The sequence below is a fragment of the Podarcis vaucheri genome (genome assembly GCF_965113315.1).
Source record: "Podarcis vaucheri genome assembly, chromosome: 1".
NCBI lineage: Eukaryota > Metazoa > Chordata > Lepidosauria > Squamata > Lacertidae > Podarcis > Podarcis vaucheri.
In genome coordinates, this window is record NC_138759.1 from 110,006,759 (window position 1) to 110,032,394 (window position 25,636).

A 25,636-nucleotide genomic window follows, 5' to 3' on the forward strand; every position below is an offset into this window, starting at 1 on the left:
TGTCACATAGAGGAGGGAGAAAGGTTGTTTTCAGCTGCTCCAGAGAAGTGGACACGGAGCAATGGATCCAAACTACAAGAAAGAAGATTCCACCTAAACATTAGGAAGAACTTCCTGACAGTAAGAGCTGTTCGACAGTGGAATTTGCTGCCAAGGAGTGTGGTGGAGTCTCCTTCTTTAGAGGTCTTTAAGCAGAGGCTTGACAACCATATGTCAGGAGTGCTCTGATGGTGTTTCCTGCTTGGCAGGGGGTTGGACTCGATGGCCCTTGTGGTCTCTTCCAACTCTATGATTCTATCATTCTATGATTCTAAGTTGTTGTATGGATAAAATGTGGGCCTCCTCTGCACACTTCCCTGTCCCTGTTTCTCCAAGGAAGAACAGAATATGGACAGGAATAATAAATCAAATCCAGCAAACAGTTTGACACCCTCAAGCCACTTACACTGCAGTTGTCACATCACCCATGAAAAATAATCCGAAGTATGTCCATTGTTGCAGAAATGAGTTCTTCACTTTCACAACCATCTTTCTGAAGTTGGCCATTTCTTCAAAGTGACACTTTCTTTTATCGATGATCATAGTGTCTTCTTCCAGGTTCATATGAGAGTCTAGGGCATCAATGGGAATCTGACCTCTCTCAGCGCAAATGCATCGTAATTTATTAATGCAGGGTTGTCAAAGCATCAATACCTTCAAGAAACAGATTCCAAGAGTGTTGACACTGAAGCTGAAAAACTAGTAACTGGCTGCAAAGATACAACAATATATTCTTGGGATTTCCCTCTGTCTCCCAAACTGTGGCTGTGGAAAACTGATCAGACTTGTCATTGTCCACCAGATTCATGCAGCTCTTGTTAATAGTTTCAGTGATCTAAAAATATTTTTGCGGCAGCTGTTATATCTTACATTTTTTTGTCAGAAAAGAGAAAAGAATCTAGTGTGTAAGTAGCATAGTCAAATGAAAAACATATGCCCATAGTTAATAGTATACAAAAAGAGCACTATGTATATCACTGAAAAAACGAATAACATAAGCTTTCACTATTGGCTTAAATTAATACTTTGCAACCATTTCCCCTTAAAAGGTGTGAACTCTGAGGGAGGGGGAATACTGCTGGGAAAGATGCCCTCTCTAATCTTAAAACGTGCGAGAATCTAAACAGTTTATTTATATGCAGCATCTTGTATTGATTACATTACGCTACATACTGTGTGAATCAGTAGCATTCAGATATTATTCCAAGGATTCTGGAGCTTGTAGTGAGTGAACCACCCAAAGATTTGGCTCTCACACTGAGTGTATCTCATACTTATATAATTCCTTACATATCTTGGAAGCCCCACTGAAATATTCTTCAAAGTGGGTCACAGGGGTTCTGAAAGTGATATGTCAGGTTGCCAGAACCGGCTGTTGGAGACAATGACCACATTCACACCATACATTCAAAGCACTTTAAACAATCGGGGTTTCCCCTAAGGAATTCTGGGAGCTGTAGTTTGCTAAGTGTGCTGAAAATTGTTTGGAGACCCCTACATTCCCCTCAGTTTACAGAGCGATTTAACAATCAGTTCCACAACACAAGGAACCGTAGCTTTGTGTGGTGCATGTGTTCTTTCCTCGTAGCAACTTCTCATGCATTTATGTTTCAATTATTTGATATTTGACCTAACTTGTCATTACAGATGTGGGATGCATTGGGCATGATCCATAGGAGAGATAAATAGGATAACCTACTTCCCAGGGTATCAGGGACTGGCTGGATGATGAAGAGTGTCGGGAGACACCAGTCCAAGACCTCCCCAGGGATGACACAGAGGAAGAAGACTTAGACCCAGGACAGTGGTGGTGGAACACTGAGGACAGATCTGAGGAGGGGACCAGCTGGGAGGTGGAAGAAGCAGGAGGCTCGAGTGAACACGGGGAGGTAGAAGAAGGAAGCTGTTCAAGCACTCAGCTGAGAGCCTGGGGTCTCAGTTTGAGCGCAGACTCTGACAGAGAGGAGCCATTTGCCTCACTTTCACAGCAGCTGCCAGCCCTTCTACAGCGAGCTCTCCTTTTCCACTGACACCCAAATGGTGAGGAGCCTTGCACACTGCTGAGCAGTGGATGGGGTCCCTCCTCCTCACCGTAGTTTACGTCTGCTTGGGAGGAGTCCAGAGGCAGAGGGCTAGAGAGGGAAGCAGGGGCCAGATGCCAGTCTCAGCAACATCTTCCAACTAGGGCCAGCTAGCCCAATTTCAGCATATGTGTGTAGTTACTCTCACAAACGCCATACTATGCTTTGAACAGCATTTACAAGATAAGGTTTTAGAACTGGCAAGGACCTCGAGGGTCATGGAGTCAAACCCCGCCCCCCCTGCTGAGTGAGGATCCACAATGCAGCGTGCAACTACAGTATCCATGGCAGATGATGTGCAGCTTCTACTTAAGTATCACCAGCTCACTGTAATGTATGCATCACCTATTAAATATCTGGCACGTGTGACCTTTCAGAGAAATGGCTATGATGCAGGAGGAGTTCGGCTCCAAGACAGCTGTCTCAGTGTAGTGGCCTGGCTAAAGAAGTGAATTATTACTCCGTGCAGTTCCCAAGCCTCTTCAGAAATACCCTTAACTCAGCTTTTCACGAGTTTCTAAATAAGCAGCAGAAGACAACACACTCGCTGCCTCCCACGGCAGCCTGTTCCACTGTCAACGACACTCCTACCTTTAGGAAGTGTCCTGTTATGTTATCCAAAATCTGCTTCCTTGTAATTTCCACTCATTAGTTCTAGTCCTGCCCTCTGAAGAGGATCAGATTAAGACATGCTGAGGCCCTAAACTATGTCAAAGCTTATGAGGTCCCATAGCATTGCACCCCCACCTCACCCCCCTGTCAAAAGTGTATTGTTTCAACAGAACAGGCAATGAAAATAGAAAAAACTGAAGTGTTATATTTACATGTGTACTGAAACTATTAAAATGTATACCTTGCAATAAGCTTATTTGCACATGAAACATTTAAATAAAAATATATTGATTTCTTACTTAGCATATATGAAAGTTATATTATCAATTTTCCTGCACAGATTTATAAACACAATACAATAAATAATTGTGCAACCATTAAGTGCATTTTTGCCATATCATAATAATGTCTGTTTTCGATTAAGCTTCCCCCCATTTCCTTTATTTGCCAGTTGTGTAAACACTGGAAACTTAATAAGCTCTTTTATGTGGAGACTCTTCAAAATCTGAGGACCTAAACTTACCTTGTGCGTAAATCTGGCACTGCCTACAAAGCAAAAGAGAACAAGTCTTCTCTATCTTCTCCATTACAGCTCTTCAGATATTTGAAGGCAGCTGCCATGTCTCCTGTTAACCTTCTCTTTTCCAGGTTAAATATATACCCAGGCCTTTCAACTGTTCCTTCTAGGACTTGGTTTCCACCCTCACCACCCCAGTTACCTTCCTCTGGATAACTTTCCAGTTTGCCAATATTCCTCTTTAACTCACTTTAATAGCATTCTTGTTTCACCACAAACACCACCACCATTGTAGGCCACAGCACCGCTAGCCAGTAGTTACCGAGGAAGGGGAAGAAGAAGAAGTAGAGGAGGAAGAGGAGGAGGAGGAGGAGTAATATTTTTGGTACCCTGTCTATCTGACTGGGCTGCCACTCTGGGCATCTTCCAACATAATATACAGAAACGCAACAACAACAACCACACAACACAACACATTAAAAGTGTCCTGATCGACAGTGTGCATTCAGTAAGAAATAGATGAGACCCAGCATGGGATCAAAATGGTCACAATTTTATTGATTACAGATGTAAGCCAGATTTGGCATAGGCATTCGGTATGTATCCTGAATCAGTCAACCCAATTGCTGGCTAATATTTCCATCAGGGTCAATCCTGGCAAAAGGGCACACTCATCCCCATTGACGCAGAACTAATGGGGAAATCCCACCAGGACACTTTTCAGGGCTGTTCTATGGCCCATCATGTCCCTCTGGGCTTTCAGACAGAACTCTGCCTTGGGCCCCTTTACCAGGGTACCCTGAGTTTTATCCACCCACCCCCAGCTTTAGACTATGGATTCAACCCAATGCTTTTTCCCCATCAAAGTTGTGACAATTTCTATGAGGAAGGCAAACAGCTTGAAACAGCCCTTACGCTGAATTATATGAGGTTGGTGGCACTGTAAAGCCTGTGTCACATGATGATGAATTCGTTTTCTTTCCTGTCCTTCACCATAAGGTCTGAAAGCAGGTTACAAGCATTTTAAAGTCTATATTAAACTGCTTTTAATAAAACAAATAACAGTCATGGGAATAGGATGGGGCCTGCAAACATATATCTTAGGTGTCAAAGGCAGGGTTTCTCTACCCTTGATACAACTGATTGTCTAAAATCTAAAACTAACAGCAGCGCTTGTGTGGATGTAGTGAGCAAACAACAGAGAGCGCTAAAGAGCAATTGAAGAGGCTTTTATCCAAGAAGATGATTAGTAAGTTGAAAATGTGCCCTCCGGTTCCATTGGAAAGAAATGTGTTTGAGGAGATGTGAGGAGTTACTAAAGTGCCCTCTGTGGTGCTATTTCTGAAAGGAGACATTTGCGCATATAAGTCATTACTTGATGTGGTAGTCATCAAGTGGTGAGCATGCATTTATCAACCAAACCCAACTCCAACTGAAAACTATCCTGCACTACTATCTGTCCTGATAAATGTTGTCACCTTGGACTGTGGCTATGTGTCTCTTGTCATCCTTCTTCCTGTTGATTTTTCCTATCCATTCGTCATCAAAGTCATTCCCCCCCCAACTCCTCTCTGTCTCCCGCTCTGTCTCCCGCTCTCTCTATAATTGACAATTCATAACCTGTTACAGTTCTGTTTTTACCCACCTGCTATTTTCCCATTCCTTAGTCTACTGTAAACTTCCTGAAGATTGCTTTAGAAAATTATTTTACCATCTGCTCTGCACTGCCTGGTATTTGATATCCTGTTAGGGTTTCCTGAACCATCTTTTGCAGCCCAGTCCTATTTGCATGCACCAAATTGAGCCAAAAGACAATTAGACAGCAGACGGTGTGTGAGTCCCAGTGCCTTCCCACTGAGTTGGGAATGCCACTATGAAGTCTTCCAGGTAACAAATGGGCCCGTGTGTGGTCCCTCTCCATTTTCAGCAGATGCAACTCTCCCATCTCGCGAATTAGCAATTAAAACAAAAGATTTCTTTGGGGGTTCAGTCAAATATGGTTACGTTCTGGAGGCTGCATCCTTCCAAGATCAAAAGATTCTTTGACAATGTGATAATACTTCTCTCTGCTTCACTGCTGAGGAGGGCCTGTTTTTCTTTCCCCCACCCTCTTCTCCTCCTCCTACTTTAAGTTGGGCCAAAATATGCGCTTCCTTCATGGCATCCTTCACTGTTCCCCCAATTTCTTTAATTGTCAAGATGCTGTTCTTTTCACAACATGCATATACTTTGTCTACATAATTCTTAATGTTAACTGTTACGGTATAGGTGTTGAGGCAGTAACACCCCAAATCTAGACCAATCTGAAGGGTCCTTGCCTTCCCATGGAGACTGGCATCAGGCAGCTATGGCTAATGTCATGATCCCAAGTCGTTCCCCATGTTCCCTCCAAGCTGTTCCTCATTGGCCAAGCATGTTCTCCGACTGAGCTCTTATTGGTTCGTTTATCTTTTGGGGGGAAGGGGGAGTTAAGCATTTCAGGTTCTGCGTTCTACTTATCTCAGCATATCTGAAATGGGAGTGTGAAATTTATTCTCTGTCATGTAGCAAGAGTGGGATGACCTGCCCTGTGCACCGTCTGGAAAGAGACACAAATGGGCATCAGAGTTCATGAAAGACGAGTTATTCAAATAACACCAGCAACAAAAACCTATGCATGTCAACTCAGAAGTAGGGATGGAGGAGAAATTTGAGTCAGTATGTGTTTAAAGCTGAAACTGTCCAATTCGTGCTTTCTGAAACATATGCAAACTTAAACACAGCTATCCTTTGAAATTCACACATCTCTGAATTTTGCAATGTGGTTTTCCAATCAAACACTGTTTAAAAACATGCATATATTATAGGGATGTGTACGTAAAAATAAAGACATTACTGAAAACAGCACACAAAATGCATTCTATATGGGGAAATTGATTGAAAAATATCTGCACATTAGTTAAAACCCCATATAAAATGTGTTTATTTGAAGAAATTCACACAATAAAATGCTGGTGAATTTTCAGGTATTTAAAAAAAAATTTAAATTACTGCAAAATCTGGAGAACTGGATTTATGGTGGCAAAAGGGAGAAACTGGGAGAACTGAAATAGACAATTCCTTCTTTCCTTACTCTGAAGTAAGTCCCATTGTAGTCAGTGGGACTTACTCCCAGGTCAGTGTGTAAAGGACTGGAGTCTTATTTACACACTGCCTTTTGTGTTGGGAATGTGAAGGTTTATCAAAATGCCAAGTGAAAAACCAGACATCAGTGTTCCCACTTTTGGTGAGGACTGAAGGTCAGGTATCATTGCATTGTCTCAGTTTCTCATTGGTCTAAAACAGTGCAGCACAAGTATGGTTGGTGGGCAAAGCGGAAATGGCATTGGACAGCAGCCACCGGTAGGTTTTCTGCACAACAAAGTATGAGCAGAATAGACTAAGTAGTATGAGAAGAAGAAGAAGAGTTTGGATTTGATATCCCGCTTTATCACTACCCAAAGAGGCTAACAATCTCCTTTCCCCCCTCCCCCACAACAAACACTCTGTGAGGTTAGTGAGGCCGAGAGACTTCAGAGAAGTATGACTGGCCCAAGGTCACCCAGCAGCTGCATGTGGAGGAGTGGAGATGCGAACCCGGTTCACCAGATTACATCAGGATATAGAATTTCAGTAGCGGAGTTCTTAAAGGTGCACCACCATTCCAAATCCATCCAAGTACCAGTTTTTGAGAGATGGGGCTAGGAATGAAACCTGTTCTTATTGTAGAGCATGGGAGCTGCCTTATACCAGATTATTGGTCCCTCTGGTTCAGGATTGTCTTCTTTGACTGGCAGTGGCTCTCCAGGGACTCTGGAAGAGATCTTCCCCACCACCAGCTACTTGATCCTCTGTGCTGAAGACGTCAAAGTTTGAACCCGGGGCTTTCAGCATTCCATGCCTGTGCTCTACCACTGAGCTATGGCTCCAACCTAGAAAAGGCTAGTTACTGTTTATCACAGTGGCTAGAGAGCAATGGGTTATACTATTTTGCTCCACACTCAATCCTGGTGAAAACAATAGGCTGCATTCTACTCCTGATCTGAGATCAGTTTTCTGATTTCCATTTCTCATTTTTTAAGCCTTAAATTCATTTTACCCCACTTCAACAATTTACAATTTTGTTTAAAAGCCTGCATGAAAATATGTGCATATTTTTGTGCTAACTTCCAATACATGTTTCTCTGCATGTCTACTTACAAGCAATTTCCCCTAATATAATGAATTTCTGTACATTAGGTTCACTAACATACAATATATTGCACCGACTTCCCCCAATATGTGCACTTTTGGTTGGATGACTGCATCAAAAAGTGCCGTTTTTGAAGGACAGCTGCTTTTTGCTTCACATCTTGGTTTGGGAAATGCAGATTAGATAGGTTGACCTTACAGTGCTAACTGAACAAATTTATCTTCTGTCCCTTTCCAGTGTGCAACCTGCCTCAGTACTCTAAACAAAGAGTTATTTAAACTGGATTTATATTTGTTTATTCGTCTTCTCAAAACCTATTTTGCAAAACTATTTTGGAGCTTGACAGTGCTTAATTCTGAGATAGTTAATATGGCAAAGTAACAACTCTATATAATTCTTTGTGTGATTCCCGAATGTCAGCAGTGAATCAAGCATCATATTCTGATCAGTAACCTGAATGCAGGGGAAGTTATCTTGTGATTGTGGGATATATCTAGCCTCATATTACCAACATGCTTAACTCTAATTAATGCACGATGAGTTAAAACAATAGAGTAAGCTGTCCTGTCAGACTTAGCTAGGTCACACAACCATACCTTGGGAGGAAGGGTTACCAAACTCTCCATTCTCTTTTTCTACCTAGTGAATTCTACCAGTAAGGAGGTGTAAACTAGATGCTTTAAGCTTAGAATGCGTGGCTTAAGCAATCCATCTTTGTGTTTCTATACAAATAATTTAGAAACTATTGCCACTTTGAAACTCAGTTAAACTGCCTGTCTTTTCTTGCCACTGTATGGAAAAACATATGAATCTGACCTTTGAAAAGGTTGTAAGTAAACTATTTTTAGCTTACCAAACATGTGGTCTCTTTCTATGCTGAGGGAAGTGGGGAACATTGGAAGCAACCTAGAAGCAGATATTTTAAAAGCCTAACAGTCTGTATTTCCACCCTCTACTTTGCTGCATGTTTTGTGATTTTAAAACATTGGTGTGGCTCGTCCACCTGAGGGCATTTGCTCCAAATTTGGATCTAGGCATGCAGGGAATTCTCCATTGATTTTACCTAACGTTTATTTCCTTTTAATCAAAATATAAAAATACTAAAACCAACAATGATCATGCTGAAAACTGCACAAAAACTGCAAAATATCTTAGAGATGCTTCAGGGAGTAGACATGGGAAAATATTCTTAAGCAGAGGAAATTACAAAATCTTGAATGTGCATTATATTTTATATTCTCTATCCAGTCAATTACAACTTAACTATGAAGTAGGTGAGGTGGATAGAACCTTTCCAAATACTACCCAGGGAGTTTCATGGCTGAACAGGCTTTTGACCTTCATCTCCTTCACACACTGCACAATATTCTATTCATTGCACTACAAAGAATACCCAAATAAGACACACACAAAAACTATTTGTCCTGCCTTTCATGTAATTACAAAGCAAACCGGTTTGGGTGCATCACCTCCTAAACAAGTCCTTTTAAGAAAAATGTATGTTTGTATCATAATGAAGTCTTTGAAAAATAAATAAATCTAAATTTGTTTAACATATAGAGTCTGTAATACAGTGAGTAAAACTCTGGGAGCCAGTCCTAGAGGATCTCACAGTGGTAACAGAACTGAAAATATTTTGACAAGATACTCACATGCAGACATCACCAGTAACTGTTTCAAAGCAAACTTAGAGTCCACTAATCCTTCCATTAGCATTTATCGGCAGCTGATTTCCCCCCCCCCAGCAGCCTCGCTTCTTCTGCAGCAAGAAGGAATTCCGAAACTGGGATCAGATCCTAGTGCTCAAATTCCATGACAATTTAATGCAGGACAAGCCTACATTTTCCATTTCTTAGTTTTGAAATATATAGGGTTCCTGCCCCCCTCAGAGCATGCTTTATTATGCCATATGTCCCTAGCCTACAAAGCTATCTTAAGTGTCTTTGAACTGACGTTCACATCTTCCTTCTCTGGGTGCTCTCAGATTATAATCATACAGTGGTACCTCAGGTTAAGTACTTAATTCGTTCCGGAGGTCTATTCTTAACCTGAAACTGTTCTTAACCTGAAGCAACGCTTTAGCTAATGGGGCCTCCTGCTGCCACTGCGCCGCCGGAACACGATTTTTGTTCTTATCCTGAAGCAAAGTTCTTAACGCGAGGTAATATTTCTGGGTTAGCGGAGTCTGTAACCTGAAGTGTATGCAGCCCGAGGTACCACTGTACCTAGATCCCAGCCACACTATGCATTTAAAACACACAGCTTCACCAAAGTATCCTGGGAACTGCAGTTTGTTAAAGGGTGCTTTGAATCAGATCTCTGTGAGGAGTAAACTACAGTTCCCAAGCTTCTTTGAGGAAAGTCGTGTGCTTAAATAGTTTGGTGTGGCTGTGAATTCAGAGTCAACCCATTGAAACGAATGGAGAAGTAACTGAAATCCACGGATTTCAATGGATCGAAGCATGACTAATGTTGGGCTATCACTCACTATTCTTAGGACACATTAGATACACAGGTGGCACTGTGGGCTAAACCACAGAGCCTAGGACTTGCCGATCAGAAGGTCGGTGGTTCGAATCCCCATGACAGGGTGAGCTCCTGTTGCTCGGTCCCGGCTCCTGCCAACCTAGCAGTTCAAAAGCACGTCAAAGTGCAAGTAGATAAATAGGTACTGCTCCGGTGGGAAGGTAAACGGCGTTTCCGTGTGCTGCTCTGGTTCGCCAGAAGCGGCTTAGTCATGCTGGCCACATGACCCGGAAGCTGTACGCCGGCTCCCTCGGGCAATAAAGCGAGATGAGCGCTGCAACCCCAGAGTAGGCCATGACTGGATCTAATGGTCAGGGGTCCCTTTACCTTTTTATACCCTATATATATATATGTGACACATGAGACCCACAGAAATGCACAGTGAGAAACTACTGTAGCCACCACAAAGCCCTTGGCAGAACGGCAGCGCCATTTATTCTCAGTCTACGTTTTCCACTCTCTTCCTTTAATCCCGAAATGTCTGTATTTCCTCTAACTCTCTTTCCTCAAAAAAAACCCAACCCTGAATAATAAACCACGCTGGAAAGCAGTGATGTTGCTAAGGCTTACCATTTGGGGTGGCAGATGGGGTGATAAGCACAACGTTTGTGGGGGTGGAGGGTAATGGTCCCTATCACTCTGTACCCACTAAGTGTATTTTTAGCATTAAAATAATCATGCAGCAATTGGGTGGAAATGAGAGCCGTGTTTTATTATCTGGAAATTACACCCTTCGTGGAAATAACAATATTGAGAAACCGATCATATGCAAAATTAAGACTCGAGCTCAGTTATGATGGCGGCGTTATATTTTCAATGGGAGTAGCCCTCCTGCTATACAGAGTGCATCTGTTTGGCAAAGGTTGAAAGTTAAGTATGGGGTATTAGGTGTGGAGGCAGTGAAAATAATGCCTATGGGGATATGGCAGGGGAAGAGCAAAATGAGAGGTGGTTGTGCTTTTGGATCACTCTGTCATCATACTGTGTGTCCGAAGTCTCTCTGTGTGAGTTTCATTCGCTTCATACGACAGCTGAACCCATTTGATAAACCAGTATAAAACACAACTGGACGTTGCCCCTTCATAAATACAGCTTCTATACTCAGTAGCATTTTGAATCAAGTCAGATACCTAGAACATCAGAAGATTCCAGACAGAGCCCAGTACAAGTCACAGAGCAACAGAACACATAAGGTGAATCCTTTCTTTGCCAAATGATCAACTATTTGCTAAAATAGTTTGCTAAAATATATAAAACAATTTGCTAAAATATCAACTATTCCTCCCCCCCAACTCTTTTGCTGTGTGTACCTTTTGTACCTACCTGTGATTACATTGCCTCTTCATTATATCTGACCTATGATAGCTGAACATCCCTGCAGAGCTTGTTCTAAAATATTTTCAACAGAGAGAGAGAGAGAGAATAGGATTCAGCGTTTGGTATTATACTGCTGTCCAGTGTGATTGCTTTGCCATTCAGAACACAATAAATTTAAGTAATTAAACATGGTAGACCTTTGAATCAAAAAGGCAAAGCATACATGAAGAATATTAATTAAAATAAAATAATAGCCAAGTCCCTCTAGACTCCTCAGTAACATATTCTCCTTGATCTGGGATTAGAGTCTCTTCAATTCATTCCTACGCAGAATTAGGTGTGCAAAATCAATTGATTTCAAAGGGTTAGGCACACTTAAACCGGCATTGGATTGGGCTGCTTTTTTAAGTTCTTTATTTGAGAGCTCTTTTCATAGGGTGCCAAGAAGCTAACAAATTTATATTGTTTGTACCTTACTCCTCTTTTAATTCAGCATAATATGGTGTGTGCTTCTGTAGGTCGCTCGGAAAGCTCTTCTCCCTTCTTAACATGATTATATTGTGCCTAACATTTCGAGAAGGAAATATTTCTTTGTGCCTTACACCACACATTATGCGCAGAGCACAATGTGCAAAACTGCTAATAATCACATATAATCATTACTTCTGAATCTTGATTCCCAATCTTTTTCTTTGACGTCGGTGACTATTGTCCACATTAAAACCGACACACCCTTATAGGTAAAAATAAAATCCTTGTTTTAATAAGGGATGGACAAGAATCTGGACGAAAGGGACGAAAGGGATGGACGAAAATGCAAGCACACACACACACACACAAATATAGAAGCAGATTTGTTTTGACAGCCTATTATGCCACAAAAATCATTATGAGCGTAAGCTACAGCTCAGCGCATCAGCTTAGAGACTGTAAATCCCTGGACCATAGTTAAATACATTTGCAGTAAGCCGTGAAAAGCTGAACAAAACCCAGTTGGTTCTTAGCAGCTCAACACTGCAATTTACTTTTGAAAGAAAAAAAAGGGGGGGAGAAAACCACCCCTAAAACAACATTTTAAACTTTTTGCAAAACAGAAATTTTCTTTGCATATACTGTTAAGTGACCACACTTTTATTTTGCAATGAGAGACCAGATCTGGCACTACATATTTTGGCAGCTCCTCATACGAAACTGAACAAACAGTTTCTTAAGTGATGCTTGGAAGACAAATCTGGAAAAGATTCAGATCTATTTAAATGGATGCATACTTGCTGTCATTTTGGGAATTGTTAAATATGATATTTTATTTCTGTGATCATTCTGAGGGTGGAAAACGTAAAGAAATCAATGAAAAATGCATACAGTAGATCAAGATAGCCAAGGCTGTTATAGTTCATTTATTGTTTCATTTAAATAATACATGATTTTTCCATTTTAGATGCTCAAGGTGGCTTGTATATGCCATGAAACAAATAAGTAGGTTCCTGTGTTCCTCACTGAGTTCACCTGAGCAACTGTGTTATGTAGCAGTTAGTCACCAAGCCTGATGCAATTCCCTTGCGTGCATACTAAGACTTTTCATCCAAAAGTCTCATCCATACGACTTCTCTTTAGATGGCACCTTGACCCAAGGCTGGTCTCTGGACAGCTTCATTTGGACAAATACCATAGTACAGTGTTATCAAGAAGTGGAAATGAATGTCCATATCCATGTCAACATAGTATCCAATGTGAACAAATGCATGAGCACATTGGCTCCCATCACTGATGGGATCCGGCTTAAGGATAGCTCTGGATGTGCAATGCTGTTTCCATACATAAAAAGGATCACTGGATCCAGATGACGTTATAATGGAAATACCCTAGGAGACAGCCTGTGTGGACTCCCACCAGTCCCAGCCATGTCAGGGATGATGGGCATTGCAGTCCCACAACATCTAGAGGGCTGAAAGTCCCCTGTCCCAGCCTTTAGCATGTTTAAACAGGGGGAAGTCCCACGGAATTCAATCCTATTAAGTTTCTGCTAAGCGAGCTTGAGATTGCAGCTGTAATGTTACGGCGGGTCCTGCAGCCTCATTTGTTCTGTTGCTGTCACTGATGGAGTTGCCCAGTGGTTGCCTACAGCAGCCTTCCTGAAACTGGTTGCCCTCCATACGATTTAGACTACATCTAATTTGCTGACCAGCCTGGCCAATGGCCAGCAAAGATGGGAACTGTAGTCTCAAACATCTGGAAGGTGGCAGGTTGAGAAATGCTGGTCTGCAGCTCCCATGCTCACCAAAAGGATGCATTCACTTTCAGGAATGCTTTCTTAGAAACTCTTGCTGGAGCACCATCCATCACAATATGCGGATGACAACCCCATCACCACTTTCTGCTGAGCAAGTACCTTCGAGTGACATAAAACACCATCAGACCGAGGGATCATTCTACGTTCCTTTTGTTCTTTGTAGCCTTCATTTCGTCCCAGCGTCATGTACAAAATGTCTCCGCAATGGCACCTTTCTTGACCATTCCATCCACTTCAGGTGAGAAGCTTCTTCATCAGAAAGTGGGAACGAAGGAAAGATGGAAAATTTCCATTGTCTCCTAAAATGTGTTGTCTATTGGCAAAGCCAACACAAAAGAAAGACGATGTAATGCAGCAACAGCTTCTAATTCAGCATGAGGTCTTCCTAGACAAGGAGGTTTCATTGTGCTGGCATTTGGTCATGCTAGCCAAAGCAGCCAACTGGCTCTGGCTTCAGTATTTTGACACATCGTATGAAATTTATCTTTACAATAGATTCCGCATTTTCAGTGGTGTAAAAAAAAAAAAAAAAAAGCGGGGGGGAGGAGGAAGGAGCCTTTGGCATTTCAAAAAAAGAAGAAGTTTTTTAAAAAATAATAATAATAAAAATCTTGTTCTCCTGGCTGAAAGAAAATCTTGGCATCATGACTACAGTTTGTGTCCCAAAGGCCCAGCAACAAGCCGGCAAATTAAAGCATCTCCAAAATCGTGGGGTTTTTTAAATAAAAAAAACCCCTCAGTATTTTAAACCAGTGTTATGCATTTGGAGATGTGATTTTTCAGTATCTGGGACCTAGGAAGCTGCCTTGCATTGAGACCATTCATCCTCCCATCTCAGTATCCTCTATCCTGACCGGCAAAAATCTTTTCTGGCCCTACCTAGAGACTAAACTTGGAATCTTTTTATGCACGATAGATCCTCTCCCATCCTTAAGCTATGGTCCTTTGTCCAAACGACCTTGCAAGATAATCAAAAGCTTGGGATGAACAGCAGGTTGAAAGCTATGCAGGTTTGTGGCCACCACCACATCTTAATGGCAACAAATTTCATAGTTAAACTATGATGGCCAATGTGATACCTGCAGGTGCATATGAACCTACAGAGACCTTCCCTGGCACACACTGGCCCCTCTCCCTGCTGAAATTAGGGTTGAAGTGTGTGGTACCCATGACAGATTCTCGAGATTGCCAATGTGTTCACAGGCCCAAAAAGTTTGGCAGTCCCTGAATAACGTATACACTATTGTAAGGATGTGTCCCGTCTTGTCTCTGTGTTGCTGCAGATGTGCACATGTTGTATTTACAATGGGTCTATTGTAAAGTAGTATACTTGTGATGTTTGAGACAGACCAGAAGAGAAGACAGGGCCACAATAATTTATAAACCTACATATTTTTTAAATGTCCCGCAGTGCAGGTGAAAGCGGGACGGGCAGATTGTGCTGATAAGCATGTCTCAGAAGGCACAGCACTGTTCTGAACCTGGGCACCCAGAGACAATTTCTAGGGAAGCCACAATTCACCTTAATACTGGCAAGTCCACTGCAGTCTCTGTCCCAAGTTACAGCTAACTTTCCAGCACTGACCTGGAGTAGACCTGTTCCCATAAATAGGGACTGTGTTGTTTCCTTTATGTGAGTTCCCACACTGTGCTAGGGGAGGGAGTCAGAGAAAAGAATTCCTTGCTCTTCTCCCCTTTTCCCTGTTCACGGCTGGTGTCTTCTGCTCCTTCAAAGTATTGTTGTTTTATTTTTCTGGTTTTACTCCTTTTATGGATGCTGGTATATGTGTAAATCCTCTTGTGCTCAGGTCCTGCCTGCCAGCTTTGCATAGGCATCTGGTTGGAGAGAACTGAGTGAAGGCTTTTAATGGATAGTTAAGCAGCCATTTAAGGTTCGGCAGAGTGTTCTCTGGCATTTTAACTTTACAAAATCATAATGTTGCAAACTGAACTAACCAAACCAAGGTCATTAAGATTTGCACACAAAAATGGGGGAAAAATAAATAATTGGCCAACATTCTCTGATTTGTAAATTGGAATGCAGATATCTGGATATGAATTCACATGGTGAGAGTGAAATGTTCAGCTCAAAAATTATCATGCGCTTTAGACATGTTTTGATTGTGACAGGTGTGGAATCTCTCAGCTGTTTATCGTCATCATCATTATTACCATTATTACCATTCTACATGCCACTGATCGTAAAAATGAAGAAGCTCAAAGTGGCTTACAAATACTAAATGCCCTTATTATCTTTTTACCTATTTAATTCATAAAAGTGTTTCTATACCACTGTATACAGACTATAAAATGTTATTTAAAATTAAAATAAATAAATAATATAGATAGGCAGGTGACTGACAAATCAAAAATTAAACAACTACATAGGTTTGCACCAAAAAGTCTTCAAGAGATGTCTGAAAGTAAATAATAATAATAATAATAATAATAATAATAATAATAATAATAATATCTTTATTGTCATTGCCCCCTTCGGGGACAACGAAATTACATATTGTGATAAAATCACAATATAAAAATACTAAAAATAAAACAAATAAAACAAGAACAACTAAATAAACGAGAGTGCCTGCCAAAGCTCTGCTGGAAGAGTGTTCTGTAGCATGGACCAATGCTCGACTTCTTGAGGCCAGGCAGCCAGAATTTTGTAGCATGGGGGGGGGCTACTAATAGTGTTCCTCCAGGTCAAGCTGTCCTTAAGGCATCCTCTGCATGCTCTCCATCAAAAACTTGTTATACTGCAATCTTTTATATGTCTTGTTAGAAGAAAACCCGATTGAATTCAATGGGATTGAATCCCAGGTAGGGAAAGATGCATCTAGCCATATCCATTTAGTTTCTCATTTTTCCAATATTAACTTCCACCCTCCAGATTTCAACATCAGTTTGTGATTTCTTTTTTTTCATTTTTAAGTCCTTGTGAAAATTCACCAGCATTTCAGTGCTAATTTCTCCTAATAGTCACACCTTTGCATGCAATTTTTCCAAATGCACCCATTTTTGCAAAGATATTTCCCGGTCTGCATCTGTATTGGAAGTGTTTTGTGTTTTGGCTGCCCCCGGGCCCCTTCAGAAGGAAGGGCAGGATATAAATTTAAAAGATGGTGATGATGATACATGTCACTAATATGCATCTTATGCACAATTTGCCCCTGTATATGCATTTTTATGCACATTGCTGTACTTGTCTGGCTTGACAACCATATGTCAGGAGTGCTCTGATGGTGTTTCCTGCTTGGCAGGGGGTTGGACTCGATGGCCCTTGTGGTCTATTCCAACTCTATGATTCTATGATTCTATGAATCGCACAGTAAAATTCAGAGACATGCACATTTTGAAGGGAGGCTGTCCTTCCATGTGTGTATTGTTTCAGAAGTGAAAATTAGGTGGGTTCGCATTTAAATGCAAATTGAATTGACTTTCTCTTCCCTCCCTACTCCCAAGCAACTATGTACAGGAGGGACAGCTAACCAACAGCCCATGGACCAGATCTGCCCAAAGGTTTTTGCACAACCAACCCCAAGAATTTGCCATTTTTTTATTTAAAAATTATTATTTTACTGGGTGGGGGGAGACTGTTCTTCTGAGGTGTCCCAGGCCACAGTGAGACTGCACAGCTAATTCTCCGCTGGCCCAAGTAGGACTAATTCATCCAGTTAGCCCTGGCGACTATCTAATGCTTATTAGTTGGTTTCCCCTCAAATTGATTTCTGAACTTTATTGTTATTCATGTTTTTATACTGTATTTTATGCTGCTTCTACAATTAAGTGTTTTAAATTCGTTGTTAGCTGCCCTGAGCCCGGTTTTCTGAACTGGGAAGGGCAGGGTATAAATAAGAAATTATTATTATTATTATTATTATTATTATTATTACTGCTATCATTCTGTGACGGTCCCACAAGCCTTCCAAAAATTGGTCCGTCCCCCCCTTGACTCACCTTGCCACAGCATCTCTTCTCTCCCTGGTACAGCTACACCGCAAGAAGATCCTGGGGCTCAGGAGACAGGAAGGAGAGCCCCACGGAGGATTGCAGCTTTGGATGCCAAACAAAATCCTGCTGCACACTAGTTTTCAAATACAGTCGGACCTTAACTTTCAAGCCTGTACAAAACAACATGAGATGCTGCTGGTCAAATACCAGATATCTTTCTTCATGCAAGCTCTCTCAACATTGCAGAGACAGGCACTCTCCCCCCACCAAGCCTCCCTGGTTTTTGATTTTAGGATGTTAAAAGATTTCCTTTTTTAGGCAATTCAGTGGAAACAGCAACAAGGCAGTACAAAAAAGAAGCATGCTGTCTTCAAAAGGCAGGTGTCTATCGGTTATCGAAACTTGGATACTGAGCACACAAAATGGGAAACATGTTGAATATGCAGAGAATATCTGAGGAACATTTCTCATCCGAATTCGTATAGGAGAATTCTGAGGAGAATCTTCCAGAAGCAAATTCTGCTCTCATGAACAAGGCAACTTCTGGTTTACTTAGGCAAACTGGGGTCAGGGGAAGCCAGTCCTTATTGTTTCAAAAACAAACACAGGAGTACTTTTAAAAGGGGACAGATCCACACCCTATATTTAAAGCACACCCAATGCACATTTAGAGCACATAGCTTCACCTAAAGAATCCTGTGAACTGTAGTTGCCCCTTGCAGCGCTACAATTTCCAGTGTCCTGAACAAAGCACAGTTCCCAGAATTCTTTGGGAGACATCATGTGCTTTAAATGTATGGTGTATGCACTCTAAATTTACAGTGTGGCTCCTCCCTAAAAGTATCTCTACCTAAGTCTTGGTGACCAAAAGCCTTGTGTAGATGACCCATCTCAACTGTCAACTATGAGGAATGGTGGGGTTTTCCTCCCCCCACCTTTTTAATAAGGACTGTTACTTTTTATGAAGGATGGAGACATCCATAAAAAAGACAACAGCACTTTGCAAAACAGTTCATTTAGGAAACAATCACATGACCTTTTTCCTTGACTTTAAGCTAGCAATAAAACTGGCTGAGCCAACCAGCCCTAATGAGGGAGAGAAAGAGAAAACATCGGCTCCTTCACTTTCCCTCCATCTAATTATAAATATCATTGTCAACTGACTCCAGGATCAGCTGAATCCTAATTGACCTCCAACACTGTACAGTGAAAAGATAGTCAGAACTGCCAAACTCAATATAAGGAAGATAAATAAACTGTAATTAGTGACTTAACTCCTAGCTCCCCAATTTGTGTTTCTCGAGTGTGGCTTGCAATTGCAACATCTTGCTTAAAAGTTTATTTTTCAGGCAGATCTTATAAATTAGTCCCTTCTGACTTTATAAAGTGAGCAGCTAGCCACACATCATCATCTTCTGAGATATGAAATAATGACAAATATTAGGCAGGCAATTCCAAGAGAGGAGATCCTAAAAGAAACAGTTTGGTTGGTGGTGGTGGTGGTGATTACATTATATTGCCACACAGAAAAAGATATCCAAGTGACTTACAAAATGTATAAGTTCATAAAGCATAAATAAGAGCATGAGTAAAGTAGCATCACTTTACATATTCTTATTCTGATTATCTTGAGGGATTTTTTGGTCAGATATGGAATCTAGACATATGCACATAAGGTTTTATATACAATTTTTGTATATGTAGAGTTTTGTTTTGATTTTAAAATGCGGAAAGAAATACGTATATCTCTGTGTGTTTGCATGTTAATTGGATAGTTATTGCGGAGCCCAGTCCTTGGCATGTTTACTGAAAAGTAAGCCAAATTGAGCTTAATTGGGATCATTGTATTATTCTTCTCAAAATATTCTCAACCCCAAATACTAACCCCTTGCAGGCATCTGGCCTGGTTAGACCTCTAAGCTCTTTCCCCTTTACACTTTTTAAAAGACACTTGAGTTCTGGTGGAGAGCAGAATTACTCCATCAAAATATTTCAGGGAGGAATCAAGTAGTTACACAAGAATACAGGTGGCCAGTATGTTACCCTCCCAGATGGACTACAATGCCTAGCATCCCTGACCACTGGCCATGTTGGCTGAGGCTAATGAGAGTTGCACTCCAGCAACATCTGCAGAATCCCCAGTGTTGGCTGACCCCTGCACTAGGTCATTTTATTTCGTAATGCGGATAGGGGAATCTGAAGACTGAATCCTTCCCCTAGTGAAAAACTCCCAGGTCCAGCACTTCTCAAGTGGACACCATTGTCAGTCTAAGAGAATAAGGGAGAAGTTCGTGGTGAGCTCCAGCACCTCTTTTTCTAGAAGAATAGCACTGACTATATGTCTCTTATTACTGTCTTCATACCATGCCTTTCGCTGCTGCACGTTATTGGCTGGCTGGCTGCCATTGGCAGGGATGGGTAGCACAGGGGAAACAAAGGAAGGTCACTGTCAAACTGTCAATATTTTGTAGGACAGAGTCAAGTGTGTACTGGAAATGTAGGTTTGTGCAGTTAATGTGTATGAAAGCAGTCCATTTCCCTAGCTCAATGAAACCACTTTGGGGCAGGGGACACACACTAGATTTTTTGCAGCTTGGAACTTGTCAAGAAACTGCACTGAAAAGTGTGGGATGAACAAAGGATTGAAGGGAAGGCATATAATTACTGCAGAAGCATGTCAGAATGCCTGCTCGTTGTCATACAACAGCGTCACAAACAAATCAGAACAAATGCTCAATAAAGACTGGTTGTAGTCTAACCTTTGCATAAGCTCTGAGCAAGCAACTCAGAGTAAATGCTCAGTAGACTAGTTGTACAGAGGAGCCCTAAGAATGCCTAAATATTGTAGGAAGAGGAGGCAGATGGGGGTGTTGTTGTTTTTGCAGAAGCTCTACGTCTACCATGTCTAATCCTGGCCTCCAGAAGAAGGGATCTAAACCTAGTCTCTTCATGAAATGCTCATATTCTACCTGCAAAGAATTCCTGTCAAAGGAACTTTGCATCCTCACATTTGAATTTGTATGAAACAGTTTGGTTCCAAGATGCCATTCCACTTTATTTTTCTGAACACATAATTTGGCCATTAGACACAAGTAGTAAGACTTAGGAAAGCTTGAGAGGCACTCTTATATTGTAATCGTATAACATCTGCCCAGATGTAAGTCCTGTGGAGTTCAGTGGGGCTAGGGCCCAGGTAATTTGGTAAATATAGTCACCTGGAAGTAAATCTTGTTTGAACACAACTCTGTAAGCATGTACAGGATTGCGCCTAAAAACCCTTGCTTCTCAATGCTCCTCGTAACGTGAAAATGCATATCTGAAGTGTGTGTTTCTGGTATTTGCTGTTAGTACATTTAAAGGTGTCATACCACCCAAAAGTGAAAATGGAAATTGCATGGAAGGATGCCCTATAGGGCAGGATTCACTTGACAGCCACACCAGCAGAAGTCCTACACAAGGACTTCCACTTGCACAACAGGGCTTCCTCCCTTCTCTTTGACCCCCTGTGCCCCAATACTGGCTCTGGGGGAATTGGGAGGACCCCCAGAACAGTGCACAGGGGAGAAGGGGAAGGGGAGTATTCCATCTGGCAAGCTGGAATCCTTGTGCAGGCGGAATGATTGGAAGAACGCAACATTGAGCTTTACCCATTGATTTTGGTATGGTATGTGCATGTTGCAAGCCACTTTCAACAGCCTGAGCTACTATGCAAATATTTATATAGAACCCATAAGCACTGATCTGACAGATTAACAGACGTCTACTTATAAAAGTATTTATATACTGCCTTCTCACCAAATATCAGGGTGGTGTACAGCAACACGAAAACAGGCACATTATATAGATATATATCTAAAAAAAAAAGTCAAAAAGCGAAAAATAATTAATCACTGGTACTATAGGGTTGAAAGAGGAAATCACCCCAGTGACAGGCTAAATGAGATTAGACTCTATGTGACATAGTTGTAACATATCTGGGAACACTAGTAAACACACCAAGGCAAAATCTGAAAATTAGAGAGAGGGAAATAACATGTCTCTAGAATATAATCAGTTCAGAAGATCACAGCTTTCTCATAGAAAGAAAGTCACACATTTTAACCATACTGCCTTTTTTAAAAGAAAAGGGAAGACAGACAGGCAGGCGGAAATAAAAGGGCTGGCTTGCTTTGTTCTGCAAAGACACTGGTTTCTGACATTAATTTTGATTTGTGCCGCAGGGAATTCGCTCCCAGTTTTTATACACTTTGCAAAAGCATCCCTCTTCCCCTTTGCTGGACCATTAATTCCAAAGGGAAAAGCCACCATCTCCTTTTCTTTCTAGCTCAAAATGTTTCTCAGCCCTTCCTTGCCTTGCATTGTGACAATGTCTTCTTGGGCAGAAATGGATATGCGGAAACGGAACGTAGCACCCGAATGCTCGAAAAATACGGCAGAAACAGAATTTGCTATTGTTTGCCGTGCCATTGTTCTGTTGGGTGTGTAAATCCACTGGTGGAGTCAAGTCCATCCATTAAACACACACACACACATTTTTAATCTCTAAGCAAGATGTTTTTTCCCCACTAAGGTTACTTTGTAAAGAGGTGATTTGGCTCTTCACAATCAAGAAAAGAAAGCAGAATAGAAGCCTCGACAGCTCAAAAGAAAATCATTCTGGGCATGTGAGGTTTCTCCTTCCTTCTCTCCCCCCCCCCTCCTTTCTTTTTCTTTTCTTTTCTTTTCTTTCTATTTTTTTTTTTTTTTGCTGTAAGACACTGTGATGTTTTAAGCGTATACCTAGTGCTTTCTTACACATGCTGAGTAACCAGGCTAATTAAAAAGCCCATACAGCTCTCGTTAAAATCTGTTCAAATTTTTGGAGCACCTGTTATAACAGAATGCCCACAGACATGATAGTTTGGAGCCAAGGCACCTGCTACCTTATGTCTCGCAGTATGTTCGGTTTTAGACTGATAGCTGGGAGGGGGGGACCCACTTTTTGACATTTAACAATCTCTTAAGACGATAAGAAATTAATCAGAAAAACTTGGGGGATTTAACCCTTCCGTGATCGCTTCTTTTTATTGCACCTTTCTTCCCTGATTTGTGTCCCCACCCTGAGAGCAGGAAATATAGACAGTGGATAATGCAGAAGGTAGTTACATTTCCATTGAAACATCCATGCCTGTGCTATTTGTTTTACATTTAGTCATCGGTAGGAATAACCCTCCATGCTGTTTTGATACTGATATGCTGATCTATTTAATATACGCAGCATGTACAGCTTGCTTTATCTAAAGTATAAATTCTTAAGACTGAAGTTTTCATACCTTGCCAACTTTTCAGCACTCTAGTAATTGACTGAGTTTGATGCGCTCATACAACAAAAAATAATATTTAGAATATACTGGAACCCATTATGTTTGTTTTAAAAAGGGCTCTCTAAGGTATCTAATGGTTGGAGAAGCAGTAGGGATAATGCTTCTCTAAAACATGTTTTTCCATTGTCCTACATTGAAAGATTTTTGGCAGAAGGTAACTGAAATTATCAACAGAACTGTACGGAACAACCTTACATTTACAGAGCAAAATATCCTTTTGAATTGTATACCCAGCACATGGAACCTTACAAAAGGACAATATGAGTGGACTCTCTGTGCCCTTACCACAGCAAAAAGACTGAGACTGATGAATTCTAAAAATAAAAATGTGGCTCCCTTCTACAATTGGATTGAAGACTTATACAAACTCACAACATATGAACAACTTGCATATAAACACAGACTTGCCACGGACAAATTCAATGATATTTGGAATCCATTCTTACAAATACTGTAATAGGTTAAGATCTGGTGAAGTACAATAGGAACTTTGTAAAGTAAAAAAAGAAGTTTGATGTGCTCAAATATTGCAGGCTATACATTTATTTGCCCATATATAGATCTATACAGACTACACCCAAGATATACTCCCATTTTCAAACACTGAATAAATTGGAACAAAATGGGGATTATGTTGTGCAGCCCAATCTTCAGACATCTCTTTCTCCATGCTGATTAGGGATTACTCCCAAAGAAAGCCTGCATAAGACTTCAGCCTTAGGCTGATTAATTCCATTAACAGCAGTGAGCATTCAAAAGAAACACAGTATGAACCAGGGCCAGGACAACAATGAGGCATGGGGAGGCAGTCACCTCAGGCGGCAGACGTCCCCGAGGCCTGCAACATAGCCTCTGCCCCCACTGGAGAAGCAATGCTGGAATCAGCACTGATTTTCACCACAATCTCATGAGATCTCACGGAGCACAAGTGAGCTCATGAAATTTCAGAGCGTTCTCGAGAGATCCCACCAGAAATTGGCACCAGGGTGCCAGAGGAGGTAGGTGGCATGGCAAAGGCAGGACGGGCAGCATGCCAAATCTCCATCCACTACCACCTGGTAAGGGGGCAAGGCTTTGCAAAGGCTTCTCCTTCAGGGGAACCCCTTGCAGAGCCTCACATGCCCTCCCCAGGTGCCAAAACACCTCAGACTGCCCCTGGTAGGAGGGGAGTACATACCCCTACAGTCAAAACCAAGTGTTTGGCCATCCACATACTTCTGAACTACAACTCCCATCATCCCCGACCATTGGGAGTTGCAGTTCAGAAACATTTGCAGTTCAGAAACATTACACGTGGTCTAAACCACAGTTGCAAAGCCTGTTAGAGCATTGATAAACATATTACAAAGTTCAGATAACATACCTTAAAATGTTTGAGCAAAGATACAGTACATTACAAATAGCCCCAGATTAAAATCAGATTCTGTGTCACAGGTGAAAAAAAAAACCCTCTTCCATGACTATGAAGGAAGCTGGAGTAGCCATGTTGGCCTTCAGGGTAGTGAGCTAAGGTGTATTTATGAAATATGTTTGTTCATTATTTAAAACATTTATATGACACCTTTCCAAATGTTCAAGGTGGTTAACAAAGAAAATGAAATGCCATATGCATAGTGAGATTAAAACCATTATGAAAATGATGTGGAGAAGTCTTTTTTCTCTTTTCTCTTTTCTTTTTCTTCTTTTCTGTGCTTAACTTTGTTGTACTTACCTTTATTGTAAGATTGTATTTTAAACCAATAAAGATGTATTTATAAAAAACAACAACAACACAATGAAAATGCAATCAAGATGTACAGTAATTAAATACTCAGGCTGGACCTCTGCGCCCACTTACCTGGGAGTAAGTCCCACTGAACTCAATAATTCTTACACTTGACATGAACAGGGTTGCACTGAAAAGCATCATTGTTTAAAAGGCGAAGGAAAGACAGAGCTGTAAAATGCAGAAAGGGAAGACAGCAATAAAACCAACAACAAAGACACAAAATTCAGGAAAATTTCTGATTGAAAATGTCCTGAAATGGTAGAAGTAGCAGTGCAGTGGCAAAAGAAGGGTGCAGGAGAGAGAGAGAACTGAGTGACAGACAGAGGGATGGCAAAAAAGGCATAGAACTGAGGGAAAGAGGACAGAGGGAAGGTTCACAAAGGCCACTGGCTGAAGGTGTGTGGAAAAGGAGACTTGGAAATGGTTAGCTTAAGAGTGCCAAAGTGCCCAGGATGCTAAAGTGATGCCGGTAGGGCTACGTTGCACTTGTTCAAGTGAACAAACCACCCACATCTTCAGGTGTGCAAGTCATAATTAAACAGTTTCTTCACAATATAAAATGTCTGTCATAAGATGCAACTGAAAACAGGAAAAGTTGATGTTTTCAGGATATCTCACCATCACCCAGAAGTGTCTAAAATTTCAGCTAGAACGGCTAATTGTTTTCAGATACTAAAAGTTCTTGCAAGTTCTAAGAAGTGTTAGTTGTGGGAATTTAGACACACTCACACACACATATATGATTTGGAGACAAATCTCAGCAAGAATGCAGGTGATAAGCCTTTGTTAATGCCGCTGGGACAAAATGCTGCAGCTACGGATTTCTGTTGATAAACAGATTTCTGAATCAATTAGTGGTGCATAATTATCCATATCTCTCAAAGTGAATACCATTGTTTTTCATACTTTTTTTGTATAACACTTTTCCAATGACAGAAACGGTTACAGGCGACAACCAT

At 41.2% G+C, this 25,636-nt stretch overlaps 1 long non-coding RNA gene across 1 annotated transcript; it reads right to left on the reverse strand.

Annotated features, from left to right (window-relative positions):
* Positions 1-318: 318 nt before the first annotated feature.
* On the reverse strand, positions 319-21,400 carry LOC309519285. The gene is made up of 4 exons (XR_014213782.1): positions 21,342-21,400; positions 17,553-17,716; positions 11,309-11,374; positions 319-693 (listed from the first exon to the last, which is right to left on the reverse strand). It is a non-coding gene; the product is annotated as an uncharacterized lncRNA (long non-coding RNA).
* Between the last annotated feature and the right edge of the window lie 4,236 nt (positions 21,401-25,636).